Raw genomic sequence first — 15,457 nt, 5'->3', positions numbered from 1 at the left:
CCCCCCAATATCCTTTTAGGCCCAAAAGCTAAAACTAATTCCTTCTTGAACTCACAAATGTTTTGGCGTCAACTACTTTCTGTGGTCGTGCATTGCACAGATTCACCACTCTCTGGGTGAAGAAATTTCTCCTCACATCAGTCCAAAGAGATTTACCCCTTATTCTCAAACTATGATCCCCAGTGCTGGACATCCCACTATTGGGAACATTCTTTCTGAATTGATCTCGTCTAATCCTGTTAGAATGTTATAAGTTTCTATGAGATCCCCTCTCACTCTTCTAATCTCCAATTAATATAATCCTAACCGACTTAATCTCTCCTCATGACAGTACTGTTATTCTAGGAATCAGCCTGGTAAACCTTTGCTGCACTCCCTCTACAGCAAGAACATCCTTCCTCAGATAAGGACACCATGTGGTGGCACGGTGGCGCAGTGTTTGCATTGCTGACTCACGGTGCCGAGGACCCGGGTTCGATCCTGGCCCCAGGTCATTGTCCGTGTGGAGTTTGCAAATTCGCCCAGTGCCTGCGCAGGTCTCATCCCCACAACGCAAAGATGTGCAGGGTAGGTGGATTGGCCACGCTAAATTGCCCCTTAATTGGAAAAAAAAAAATCAAAATTCCATGTGTGGCCATATCAACGTCCTGTACAATTGCTGTAAAACATCCCTAGTTCTATACCCAAATCCTTTTGCTATGAAAGCCAACATACAATTTGCTTTCTTTACTGCCTGCACACTTACTTTCAGCGATAGATGTACGAGGACACCAAGGTCTCGTTGAGTATCCACCTCTCTCAATTTACATCAATTCAAGTAAAATGTTGATGTTCTAACTGGACAGGGAGATTCCAAATTGGAACTCTGACTAAGAAGATCATAACTTTTTTCTTTTTTTATAAAACATGGAAGAACCGAATCCCAGGACCGTCAATTAGTTTTAACAACAGGAAACCAGGACCGTCAATTAGTTTTAACACATGAAAACATGAAAAAATTGGATTGATACTTTCCCCCCCCCTTATCTTAACAATTACACACAGATTTTAAGATTAACGCAGATTACAAAGTACATCTTAAGATACAATGGTCTCATTAACATATAAAGTCCCTTTTAAGCACATAAAGATGACCATGGTCAAATACACATACTCCGCTCTGAACCCAAGTTAGTGTCTGTAGATTTCTCCTCAGAATCCTCCCAGATGATTGTCAAATGAGATTTTCCAAACTGCACTCCAAAAACACACTTTAAGATTGTCCCTCACCATAATGCTTTCCCCAGCGGTTTGCATACCGAAATGCAGTGCAGGCTTTCCAAATGACACCTAAAAATAAAACTTATTCTCCACTTTTAACAGCAAGTCCAGCCCAGGTTTTACGCCAACCACTTTAGGATTACTTTGCCTTGACTGCTGTGCAAACTGTTAACAATTACTTTAACTCTCAAATCCTAGACTTTAGTGCAATGGTATCAGACAGTTGATTTACTCTGAAGTCTGCGTCCCACTTTAAATCTGGTTATTGCAATTGTATCTTCAACTCTGAACACTTTGTTTACTCTCCTTGATTCTTCTGAACAATACCTTTGTCTCTGTTCTCTGAACTTCAGTTAGTCTTAAGATATTCCTTCTGTCCCACTTCCCTGTTTATTTGGACTGTCACTGGTTCTTTGGGAAGCTTGCCTCTTCGCAGCTCCTGTTGTGTCCAGCCTTTCTTCTGGCAGAGTTGAGAGCAGTTCACTCCATGGTGTCCTGTTATCAACTGCCAATAAATTCAGCTGAACCCAAAACAAAAAGCCTTCCTACTTTAAAAGAGCCTCCATTTGCTAAGCAATGCCTTTTATTTATTCTTCATGCCGTAACCTTCTCTAAGCACAATAGAATCACAACTGGAATTGAAGCCAATTACTATATCTTGTGTAGTATCAATGACAAGCATTTTTAAGTCAGAGTCTTTGGTCATTGACTCAGAAAGCAATTTCAGTACTTCCTGACCTTTCAATTTCCAATTTTGCAGATACTTCAGTTGTTTTCTTATTGTTCCTTCTGACCTTGATACATCAGTAATATTACTTGGATTAGTCCTTTGCTCAACTGTTTCGGTATTCAACAATGAGTTTTTATTCACAGGAACAATTCTTCTCACTTCATTTGCTCCATTTGGCTTTGAAGTTCAAAAATCTCATTGTTCTTCACACAACAAATTTCGAACAGTTCATTTGTTTTGCTTTTCAATTCTACATTCAACCAATTATTCTGATTTACCAGAATCTCCTTTTCTTGTTCGAGATATTTTCCATGATACCTCACAAATATTTCCGATGCCTAAAGTTCCCCAAGTTCTAACTGAAGATCCTGTCGCTATCTTATATGATTACATGCAGACAATACTTTTTTATTTAAAAAAATTTTTTTTTAGAGTACCCAATTATTTTTTTCCAATAAAGAGGCAATTTAGTGTGGCCAATCCACCTAACCTGCACATCTTTGGGTTGTGGGAGTGAAACCCACGCAGACACGGGAAGAATGTGCAAATTCCTCACAGGCAGTGACCCAGGTCCGGGATCGAACCCGGGTCCTCAGTGCCGTAGGCAGCAGTGCTAACTACTGTGTCACCATGCCGCCTACCACATGCAGACAAGACACATGGAGGATGGACCCCTAAGGGGGTGGGGTATCCCTGGTGTCCTGCAGAGTTGCAATCGGTAACTCCACTGTGTGTTGCAACCCCCGCCCAGTGACTCATTGGCTGAGGGTCAGAGAAACTTCTGGAAGGGTACGAAGAGGGGGATAAGAACAGGAAAAACAGAGACCCTCTGCAACGAAGACTTGACGGCGGACCATAGGATAAATGGAGGAGGCGAGCGGGACCCACCTTCGCAGACGAGGGCCCTTAGACACTGAGGCTCAGCGAATTGGACCTGCAGCTCAATCAAGTTCATCGTTACAGGTACTTTTACAATCTTGGGCAGGTAATATTTGGGATAATTTGGAAGGACAACTGTTTTATTGTGTTTGTGAATAAATTTGGGTTGAATCCTGAACATGTGTTTGTCCTTTGTTCCTCTCACAAATAAGGGCACTTTTACTAATAAACTGGTTGAAGCGTCTGATAATTTACAGATGAAATCCATTCCTCCAGTAGGAAATTTAGGAATAATTCCCACTGTATCAATTCCATTTACAAAATTACTTTTTAATAGACTTTACACAAAGTAACAGGTTCATCCCTTCCATTAATACCTCTTACTAATACCTCTTCCTTCAGAAAACATTCTGGAATGCAAATTATATCATCAGCTACCATCAATGGTTGATCTGCTCCCATATCCCTTGAAATTTAATTTGTTTACTTATTTTGTTAGCTGAGTAAAGGAAAACTTCTTCCTTTGAAACCAAACATTCAGAATGTCCAACAGCCTTATTTCTTTCACCAGTACACAAATAATTTTCTGAACTATCTTGAGTTCTATCCCCTTTCTCATTGTCTCTGAAGGAGCATGCTTCATCTGTACCACTGCTACAGTTTTAACAGCCATTTCCTTTTCAGGTGCCTCCTTTCCTACCACAGCAACTGGTCTTCCATTTAATTTCCAACAATCTGCCCGAATGTGTCCCACTTTGACACAATGGAAACACTTCGGCCTCCGAATTTCATTTTCACCTTTAGCACTTTCCTTTTTAATCTGAAATGAAATGTGCTCATCATTCCCAACTGTTGCAGCTCTTTCTTGACTATTTGTTTTATTTTCTCCTTCCTACTTCCTATCCTTCTCGTGTTTAAAAGGATGACGGGAAAAAAGTTCGGTTCTCTGGACTAGGTTGCAATCATCAGCTAACTCTGCTGTCTGTCTAGCCGTTTTAACCTTTTGTTCCTCAACATGCATTTCATGACGAAAGGAATGAATCTTTAAATTCTTCTAAAATACACCTAAGAGGTTCATCTGTGTCTCCACTATTAACATCCGTGTTCAATGGTCAAAATTATTTAGCTTCACTCTCTGAAATTCAATCTGAGTTTGTCCAAGCTGTTTTCTTGCATTTCGAAATTTTGGCCTATATGCCTCAGGAACCAACTCATATGCACAAAGGTTAGTTTTCATGACTACATCATAATAGACAGATACCTCTTCCTCCGACACAGACGCATACACCTCACTAGCTCTATCTACCAGTCAACTTTGTAAAAGTAATGTCCAGATTCTTTTTTGCCATTTCGTCTGTTTAGTTACCTTTTCAAAAGAAATAAATAATGCTTCCACATCCTTTTCCTCAATAATCTCAATTTTCAATACCCCAGCAAATATTCTAATTCCAGTTTATCTGCCAATTAACCAACTCTTGGTTACTTTCTGTAAACTGGTCAGAGTTAAATGTTCCATCTTTAGGAAAGTCATAGCAATTTCTAATGCCATTTTTGGATTCTAACCTATAGAACATACCTCACAGTATCTCCAATTCCTATGCCCAACACCTCAGTACCGCACTTAGTCTTTAAGGGTTCACAGATCCCACCATTTAATAATAATAGCTTATTGTCACAAGTAGGCTTCAATGAAGTTACTGTGAAAAGTCCCTAGTCGCCACATTCCGGCACCTGTTCGGGGAGGCCAGTACGGGAATTGAACCCACGCTGCTGGCATTGTTAACAATAAATCTCAGAACAAAGTTTTACTATTCAGTATCCTAACTTGCTTTCCACGTTTCAAAATATCCCAACGAATTACTACTAATCATCATCCAATGACCCTTTCTCCATGTTTTGAAATCCCACAAGAGCCCCCACCTTTTTTTACAATCCCAGTTCTTGGTATAACTGGACAGGAAGATTCCAGATCAGAACCCTGGCTCAAAAGACCGTGACTTTTACTTGTTTTTCATAAAATGTGGAGGAACAGAGACACAGGACTGCTAATTAATTTTAACATCAAGAGAAAAAACATTTACTAAAGATTAAAAAATGAGATTATGATGCAACACATCTTTATTTCCCCCCCATTATCTTAACAATTACACACAGATTTTAAAATTAATACAGATTACAAAGTACCTCTACAGCTATAATGGTCACATTAATACAAGCGGCATGCAAGTAGTCCTGAGTTGTTGCTTCACCAGGTTGACACCTCATTTTTAGGTATGTCTGGTACTGCTCCTGGCATGCACTCTGGCACTCTTCATTGAACCCATGGCATGTTTAAGTGTTACAAAAAAACCAAAAAAAAAATCAGACTTCCAAACAAAATACTATACTGATCCTAGGTCTCAAAATAACTTCAGTCTTAAACTGTGCACATTCTTCTATTTAAATGTGTAAAACTGCACCATGTGTGTAAAGTATCTCTCTCTGCTGCATTCGTAGGCAATGTAATTGCACAGTGAACCACAGGAAACGGTGTGATGCATTTACTCTTCAGTGCCGTTGTTGATGCCTGCAGCACTGGAAACTGTGAGACAAAGCTAAAGAGGTGGTTTTCATGGCAGCAATATAAACAAGAAGTAGACATTGTTTCTGGCTGTCTGTACTTGCTGGCAGTGCATTTTCCCTTGCTCACCAGCGACTGCAAATAGTATTACAGTCAAAAACAAACTGTCAAGTTGAAGTGGTTCTGTAGGGTCAATAAAGTATTGTAACTTACTTTTGACCCTTTGCACAGTTGGTTACTCCTGTATGCATTACACACACCAGCAACCAGCTGTCTCGTTGGATTAAAGTCAATTTTATACAGCCCAAAATGTAAAATACCCTCAAAGACAAGTCTTATCTGTTATAACTCCAACAAAACTAGCACCAAATTACAAAATAAGCAAACGATCACCATATTATTTTGAAAATGACCATAGCAGTAACCAGATTCTTTCAATAATCACCTTCAAAGAAAGAAATCTATCTCACTACACTGAAAATACACAGGGGTGGTGGGCAAATTCAGCCTCAAAAGCTACAGAAATTACTGAAAATTCACAAAATATATAATACCAAGAGAATAGTCACCCTCATACAGATAGAGGAACTCATATGTAACTGCACATGCTCAGTATATTCTTTAGATATTCCCCACAGCATTATTTGCCACCACTACCCCTAACCCTTTAAGCATTCCCACCCATCTGGTCCTTCCGACCCCCCTTCCGGCTCACCAGCCCTTTTCATTTACTCTTTGTGGTGATTTTGGAAAGGCCAACATTTATTCTTCATCCATAACTTCCCCTGAAAAGGTGATGGTGAACTGCTTTCTTGAACTGCGCAGTACACATAATAATAATAATCTTGACTTTGATATTATTGGTAAAGTTGCACATGAGTGTACCCATGGGTCTCAACCATAATAATAATAAGAATCTTTATTGTCACAAGTAGGCTTACATTAACACTACAATGAAGTTACTGTGAAAAGTTCCCAGTCGCCACATTCCGGGGCTTGTTTGGATACAGAATTCAGAATGTCCAATTCACCTAATGTCTTTCGGGACATGTGGGAGGAAACCGGAGCACCCGGAGGAAACCCACATAGTGTAGGTACATGCAGTGCCATTAGAGAGGCTATTCCAAGATTTTGACTCAGCAACAGTGAAGGAATGGCTATACAGTTCCAAGTCAGAATGGAGTATGACTGGAGGGGAAATTGCAGATGGATTGGATGGATTGGATTTGTTTATTGTCACGTGTACCAAGGTACAGTGAAAAGTATTTTTCTGCGAGCAGCTCAACAGCTCATTAATTATAAGGGAAGAAAAGGGAATAGAATAAAATACATAATAGGGCAACACAACATATACAATGTAACTACATAAGCACTGGATGAAGCATACAGGGTGTAGTGTTAATGAGGTCAGTCCATAAGAGGGTCATTTAGGAGTCTGGTGACAGTGGGGAAGAAGCTGTTTTTGAGTTGTCTGTGCGTGTTCTCAGACTTCTGTATCTCCTGCCCGATGGAAGAAGTTGGAAGAGTGAGTAAGCCGGATGGGAGGGATCTTTGATTATACTGCCCGCTTTCCCCAGGCAGCGGGAGGTGTAGATGGAGTCAATGGATGGGAGGCAGGTTTGTGTGATGGACTGGGCGGTGTTCACGACTCTCTGAACTTTCTTGCGGTCCTGGGCCAAGCAGTTGCCATACCAGGCTGTGATGCAGCCGGATAAGAATGCTTTCTATGGTGCATCTGTAAAACTTGTTAAGGGTTAATGTGGACATGCCGAATTTCCTTAGTTTCCTGAGGAAGTATAGGCGCTGTTGTGCTTTCTTGGTGGTAGAGTCGACATGGGTGGACCAGGACAGATTTTTGGAGATGTGCACCCCTAGGAATTTGAAACTGCTAACCATCTCCACCTCGGCCCCGTTGATGCTGACAGGGGTATGTACAGTACTTTGCTTCCTGAAGTCAATGACCAGCTCTTTAGTTTTGCTGGCATTGAGGGAGAGATTGTTGTCGCTACACCACTCCTCTAGGTTCTCTATCTCCCGTCAGACTCGTTGTTATTCAAGATCCGGCCCATTATGATCGTATCGTCAGCAAACTTGTAGATGGAGTTGGAACCAAGTTTTGCCATGCAGTCGTGTGTGTACAGGGAGTAGAGTAGGGGCTAAATACGCAGCCTTGTGGGGCCCCGGTGTTGAGGACTATTGTGGAGGAGGTGGTGGTGTTATTGTACATCTGCTGCACTTGCCCTTTTACAGAGATTGCAGGTGTGGAAGGTGCTATCGAAGGAGCCTTGGTGAGATGCTGCAGTGCATCTTGTGGATACGACACATTTCAGTCACTGTGCATCAGTGGTGGAGGGGGAATATTTAAGGTGATAAATGGAGTGCCATTAAAGCAGGCTGCTTTGTCTTGGATGATGTTGAGATTCTTGAGTGCTGTTGGAGCTGCACTCATCCAGGGAAATGGAGAGTATTCCATCACACTCCTGACTTGCGCCTCGCAGATGGTGGACATGCTCCAACCCCCCCCCCCCCCTCACGTGCGCTGGCGTTCTCAACCTCCTCCCACTCAGCACCTATTCATCTCCTGTTCAGTGCCCCTCTCCTGAACCTTCGTTCACAGACAGGACTTGGGAGAAAGGCAGCAAGAAGGGCAGCAATCAGGAAACAATAATAGGGTCAGCATCTGGGAGAGGATTGGGAGAGCCAGTGAGCAGGAGGGCTGGATAGCAGGATATGGTTCAGGAGGACCAGTGAGCTGGAAGCAGCCAGAAGGCTGGTGAGCAAAGGCACATACTGACAGTAGTAAGTAATAATAGTAGAGATTTGGAAGGATATGAATTGATTATTACTTTTGTAGTAGTGTGTAAATTATACTAGTGTACTAAAATCTTGCTTTCTGGTATCTTATAAACAGTTTGAACAACTATTGTGAACAACTTAAATGTTATGAAGAATGTAAGATTATAGGGTGGAATTTACCACCTGTTCACGCCCGTGGAATATTCCGGGTCCACCGAAGGCGGCGGACTCCGGGACGGAGGCGCAGTTAATGGGAAATCCCGTTGACAACAGCGGGACCATAAAATCCCGCTGTTGGGCCGCCTCCGCCGCCGAAAACCACGCGGCGGGCTGGTCGGTAAACCTTGGCCATTTGGTAGTTGTGCTATCTATCCAAAGGAGGAAAAATGTTCAACGCAGATATAGAAGGCAATGTCACCATGTGACTGCATCACCTAGTAAAGGAGTGAGCGAAAATGAAAAAGGAGCCCCCAAAAGCCAAAGGAAAAGCCCCCAAAATCAAAACGTAGCCCTCAATAAAATTAAGACAGGCAGTGTTTTCCTCCCCGAAAATAGCCCTCAAAAATAGTTTTAGACCCTGCTACTACCCGTTGCTGACATATGCATAACCACTGAATGGACAAGGCCCCCATGGACCCAGAGGAATGGTGCCCCAGAATAGGGCAAAAGATGAGAACACAGTTAGTGTAGGTAAATATTGCTAATGCTGTCTCAGCTCCACAGCAGTTCCAAATAATTGATTCCAGATCAGTGTGCAAACAGTAGTCAATTTCTGTCATACTCAACAAGGTAACACTTAGCAACACTAAAGAACATTTAATTACAGTTCAATTTGCACCCTTAATATACCTTTGCAAAGGTAAAATGTGTAGGGCTATAAAGAAAGGGCAGGGTGTGGGATTTATTGAATAGATCTTTCAAAACATGCACGATAGGCTGAATGGCATTGTATTTGAGAATCTACTAAAGTTATCAAAGGGTTAAGATAATGCCATGGTTCATTATTATAGTTGACCGAATGAGAACTTGCAATACATTACAATGGATAATTACAGGGAATTGAAAATATAATTATGGGGTACTGCGTCACAGATTACTGAAGGAAAAGTCTTGCATAGATTTCTTTTATTTTGTAACTAGCAGAAGGGAATGAGACGACTCGAACTTGCCAATGAACAATCTGAATGATTTGTTTATACACAGCACTACATACAGCAATACAATAATTGTGACTTCTGTGTGCCATATTAACTTGGGAGCAATATTTTGCAACTATAATTTATGATAAAATGACCTGACAACCAGATAGCTTCTTGTTTTGACAATTGGAGAATTTGCACTAGCAAATTAACATATTAACATAATAATAATAATCTTTATTGTCACAAGTAGGCAATGAAGTTACTGTGAAAAGCCTCTAGTCGCCACATTCTGGCACCTGTCGGGTACAGAGAGAGAATTCAGAATGCCCAAATTACCTAACAGCACTTTCGGGACTTGTGGGAGGAAACCGGAGCACCCGGAGGAAACCCACAGACACGGGGAGAACATGCAGACTCCGCACAGCCATTGACCCAGCCGGGAATTGAACCTGGGACCCTAGAGCTGTGAAGCCACAGTGCTAACCACTGTGCTACCGTGCTGCCACAGCTTCCAAAATGGAAAAAAAGCACAATAATTATCGGGAATAATGGATAATTGGAACACATTACCAAGGTGAATGAGGTCTCCAATGAATTTTAACCATTATCTGGACAAGTATACAGATGCCCCATACATACAAATCCAAAACAAAGATTGGCCATGCACAATCTCACATACATACAGTAATCTCTCTCTTTCTGTCTCTCTCTCTCTCTCTCGAATTTAGTTACTCTGCACATAGCAAACAATGTTTCTTTCCCACCCATTTCAGTTTATTAAAAAAATGATCTACAGCGTATCAGGATTTTGTTAGCAATGAAGTTGTGTAACATTAGAATTCAAACAGTTTCCATCTGAGGTGCTAGGACTACGGAAATGTGGATTCAAAATATGAAGACTCTTTATGAAGATATAACCATATCTTGGCAATTGTAGCAAAAAATTGAATTTGCTGGCTTTTGGCCATGCTGAATTTGATGTCTCTCACCACAATTTGCATAAAATATTGGCAGCATTTCAGAATAGCTTTTTATGGATTTACTCAGGATGTCACGTGATCTATTCTCTGTAGGGGATGTTTAAATTAATGAATTCTGCCACAATTCTGACCTCAGTTTCACGAACTTCAGAAACACACAGGGACATTAGAAGAATACAGGAAATAAGTCAAGGAGCTGAAAATGCCATTCAGTCCATCAATACTTACGCTTCTGATAAACTCACTGGAAGACCAGCATTGAATCACATTTTCAATATCCCTAATGGCTGGTTCTGTCACCTCACTTGGCAGATCATGTTAAATGTTGATTACTCTTAAAAGAATTACGAGAGATAATTTTTTCTAACGCTGGTTTTAAATGCATTTTGCCTTAGTTTAAATTGATGCCTTTAAATTGTGCCTTTAATCTGGATGTATTAGCCCGATTTACCTTAATGTAATATTCTGGTTTCAATTTATGCATACCATTTAACAGTTTGCAGAAATTGATGAGATGTGCCTCTTTGTAGACTTTAAATTTATTACTACATTTACTTTTCTATATTTTTTCCCCCAATTATGCAGCTAATCTAAATTCTCTTTAACATCATTTTTGTTTTCCTTTTTTTAAATATAAACGTAGAGTACCCAAATAACCCTGCACATCTTTGAGTAGTGGGGGTGGAGACACGGGAGGATGTGCAAACACCACACAGACAGTGACCCAGGGCCGGATTTAAACCCGGGTCCTCGGTGTCGTGAGGCAGCAGTGCTAACCACTGTGCCACCCCTTCTTTCACATCATTAACTGCATTCTTGATTTCGGTCACGCAAATTTAACACAGGCTCGTTTCTGTACCCAGGTCACACCCATAAATATAAAAATTGATAGAGTCCCAGTTCTAACCCCATCCTCCTGCCCCCCGCTATCTGCCGTGACATTTTCCATGTTTATTTGCTGTTCACTTTTTTTGATCCAATCTCTTTCGTCACACATCTTAAGTTTAAACTTCCAGGAATGACTTTCAAATGAATTTATTGTAGATTATTTGAAGATATAAATAAACTATATACAAGGTGCTCAGTGGTCAATTTTAATTGATGACATACTTAAAGAAATCAAGGGGGTTTGCGAGATGTGGCTCTTTCCTTTCTCAAGCGATCCTCAATTTTTGAAAATGATGGTTCTCCTCAAACCTTTTGTCTGGAATGGTTTCCACTTCTTTTAAGCTAAGAGAGCTCTCTTTGTTTCCTTTTCTTAAAATATTAAGTTTGATTCCCATTAATCATGTGGAGCTTCATTTGTAGCCAAGGTAATTCGTATAACTTTCCTCCAAGTTAAAAACGCCGTTGGATTGAATGTCCAGGGGCTAAGGGTTCAAGTCTCTTCGTGGCAAGTTGTGAAACTGAATTTGATAAATCTGGTCATTTGTTGGCCGACACCAGAAAACATCACCATGAAAGCTATTGTATTGTCGCGGAAAGGGATCTACCCAGTCTGGTTTATACATTCTGCACTATGTAGTTGACTCCCAATGCCCTCCAGGCAAGTACGAATAGACAATAAATAATGCCTTGTCACTATCATTCATATCCCAAGAACAAATTCAAATAAAACATGCTTGCCTTTTCAAATGTGTTTCCTTCATTTGCTCATCGCCTAGCAACCATGGATATGATTTCTACTGAGCGGCAATGAGGCCGCAATGACAGAAAATGAGATGTACGAGGTTAGCCAGTTATTATCACCTTACTGAAATATGCCCACACATTTTACAGTGATAGTCCCCCCCCCCCCGACGGAAAATAAGGCAAATGTTTAAGCATGTGATAAAGTGGGTTAAGATACGGCATGGCAGCTTGCAAGCACATCTCCCATCAATTGGAACATAATACAAATATTGCCCAATATTTTATTTTTTGGGACATAAATCTGAATCCAGGGATCCACATCAACGGCCTCTTGGAAGAGCATTTCCCTTCGTGGTTTTGCTTCTCTAATGAATATTACCTCATACTTCACGGGAGGGAAAAGGAGGTCCACGGTTCGAGCTTTAAATTTATGAATTTAGGACATTATGAAGGTAGGAAGAAAGACCTAACTAAAGCAAACCGGAAAATTAGATTACGGATGAGTAGATGTGGTGGCAGGCATTTGAATGAGAAATTTCAGAATGCTCAGCATAGATACAATCTGGAAGGAGAAAAGCTCCTGGGTAAGGGCAGTGGTTAGCACTGCTGCCTCACAGCGCCAAGGACCCGTGTTCGATTTTGACCTCGGGTGACCCACTGTGTGGAGTTTGCACATTCTCCCCGTGTCTGTGTGGGTTTCCGCCCACAGTCCAAAGATGTGCAGGTTAGGTGGATTGGCCATGCTAAATTGCTCCTCAGTGTCCAAAAGCCAGGTGGGGTTGCGGGGATGGGGGACTCATCCTGGGTGAGCTGCTGTTTCGGAGGGTCGGTGCGAACTTGAGGGGCTGCATGGTCTCCTTCTGCACTGTAGGGGTTGTATGTATGTCTATGACACACCATCCATGCCTTACTAAGGAAGCTGAAGATAGTGTCAAATTGAAACAAAAATTCTGTACAGTTCTGCAAAGTTCACATTCTCCCCGTGTTTGCGTGGGTTTCGCCCCCACAACCCAAAGATGTGCCGGCTAGGTGGATTGGCCATGCTAAATTGTGCCTTAATTAGGCAAAATGAATTGGGTACTCTAAATTTAAAAAAAATGTTCTGCAAAGTTCAGTGACAGGTCAGAAGATTGGACAGAATATGAAATGAAAAATTAAATGAAATGAAAATTGCTTATTGTCACAAGTAGGCTTCAATGAAGTTACTGTGAAAAGCCCCTAGTCGCCACATTCCGGCGCCTGTTCGGGAAGAGTTACTTTTAAAAAAGAGGAAGAAATTACAGTACGAGTGAAAGTTAGCCAGAAATTATTAGCTGTTATTAACATTTTAAAAAGAAAAAAAAGTAGAATGAGCATTGGTTCTCTAGAAAGTGAGTCTGGGGAATTAATAATGGAAAATAAGAGGAATAATGGAAAAAAAGGGGAATTAATAATGGAAAATAAGGGAAATTAATAATGGAAAATAAGGAAGAGACAGTTGAATTGAAAAGATACTTTGCATCTGTCTTCATTGTAAATGATACAAATAACATCTCAGAAATAGTTATAAATCAAGAAATGAGAGGGGGCAAGGTGCTTAAAACAATTATAATCACCAGGGAAAAGAGTACTGAGAGTATACAATTTAAGTGGAGAGAGATTGCAGAACTCTGCCGTACAGAGGGATCTGGGTGGTCTGATACACGAATCACAAAAAGCAGGTGCAGCAAGTGATTAGGAAGTCAAATGGAATGTTGTTATTTATTGCAAGGGGAATGGAGTATAAAAGTAGGAATATTTGCTCCAGTTGTACATAGCATTAGTGAGACCACATCTCGAGTATTATGTACAGTTGTGGCCTCTGATTGCTGGGATAATGAGTTTTTCTTATTTCATTGAATTTACAATGCAGGAGGCCATTCGGCCCATCGAGTCCGCACCGGCTCTTGGAAAGAGCACCCTACCCAAGTCCACACCTCCACCCTATCCCCATAACCCAGTAACCCAATCCAATGCTAAGGGCAATTTTGGACACTAAGGGCAATTTAGCATGGCCAATCCACCTAACCCGCACATCTTTTGGACTATGGGAGGAAACCGGAGCACCCGGAGGAAACCCACGCACACACGGGGAGAGCGTGCAGACTCCGCACAGACAGTGACCCAAGCCGGAAATTGTACCTGGGACCCTGGAGCTGTGAAGCAATTGTGCTGACCACTATGATACCGTGCTGCCCTGATGAGGGAAGGTTGCACAGATTTAGCTTGTTAGGGTTTAGATGAATGAGAGGTGATCTTATTGAAACATAAAAGATCCTGAGGAGACTTGATAGGGTAGATAACTCGGTGGGAGAGGCTTGAACTCAGAGGCAGTTTAAAACTAAGGAGATGAGAAGAAATATCTTCTCGCTCAGGTTTGTTACTCTAGAATTCTCTTCCCCAGAGAGCAGTGGAAGCTGGGTCATTGAATTTATTCAAGGCTGAGTTAGCTTCTAGATAGACAAGGGAGTCAAGGATAGATGCTGAAAGGATGCTTCCCCTTGGGAGAGACCAGAACTGAGGGGCATCGTTTAAAATAAGGGGTCTCCCATTTCAAATGGAGATGTGGAAGAATTTTCTTCTCTGAGACAGAGGATTGTGAATGTGTAAAATTCTCTTTCCCAGAGACCAATAAAATGTTTTTAAGGAAGAGGTAGGTTGATTCTTGACTAATGAGAGACAAAGGGGCAGCACGGTAGCATTGTGAATAGCACAATTGTTTCACAGCTTCAGGGTCCCAGGTTCGATTCCCGGCTTGGGTCACTGTCTGTGCGGAGTCTGCACATTCCCCCAGTGTGTGCGTGGGTTTCCTCCGGGTGCTCCGGTTTCCTCCCACAGTCCAAAGTGCGGGTTAGGTGGATTGGCCATGCTAAATTGCCTATAGTGTCCAAAATTGCACTTGTGTTGGGTGGGGTTACGGGGATAGGGTGGAGGTGTGGACCTTGGGTAGGGTGCTCTTTCCAAGAGCCGTTGCAGACTCGATGGGCCGAATCGCCTCCTTCTGCACTGTAAATTCTATGAAAAAGGGTACCGCGGTAGACATAAACGTTGCATGGAAGCCATTATCAGATCAGCCAGGATCTCATTGAATGGTAGAGCAGGCGTGACTGGCCAAACGGCCCATGCTGCTACTAATTTGATTCTCCTGCTTTCTACTGATATATATTTAATGTTGCTCCCTCCCAATAACTTTTCTGTTCATATTTTATTATCTCACACTGCACAGAGCTTTGCCATGATTTATTTATTTAATTCCACTCCACTGACGTATTTATTTTAAAAAAAACGTATTTTTCGATACTCCAAGGAGCTTTTCCATTGAAAGATATTCATTTCTCAGAAATTCTGAGATGTTCCAAGGTTTGCTGTTGCACAGATCATTCTACTAAATCTAATCTTTTAGGTCATATGTATAATTCAATTCCTGGCTTAGCACTGAAATTTATTTAGTGAAATTATT

At 41.4% G+C, this 15,457-nt stretch overlaps 1 protein-coding gene across 12 annotated transcripts in view; it reads right to left on the bottom strand.

Annotated features, from left to right (window-relative positions):
- The window catches only part of dlg5a (discs, large homolog 5a (Drosophila)), a 259,461-nt gene that overhangs the window by 124,185 nt on the left and 119,819 nt on the right, over positions 1-15,457 (bottom strand). The gene's annotated exons all lie outside the window — the stretch shown is intronic.

This window comes from Scyliorhinus torazame, chromosome 28 (genome assembly GCF_047496885.1).
Source record: "Scyliorhinus torazame isolate Kashiwa2021f chromosome 28, sScyTor2.1, whole genome shotgun sequence".
Taxonomy (NCBI): Eukaryota; Metazoa; Chordata; class Chondrichthyes; order Carcharhiniformes; family Scyliorhinidae; genus Scyliorhinus; species Scyliorhinus torazame.
Note: the sequence above shows the minus strand (reverse complement) of the source record. Positions and strands in the feature narration are given on the sequence as shown.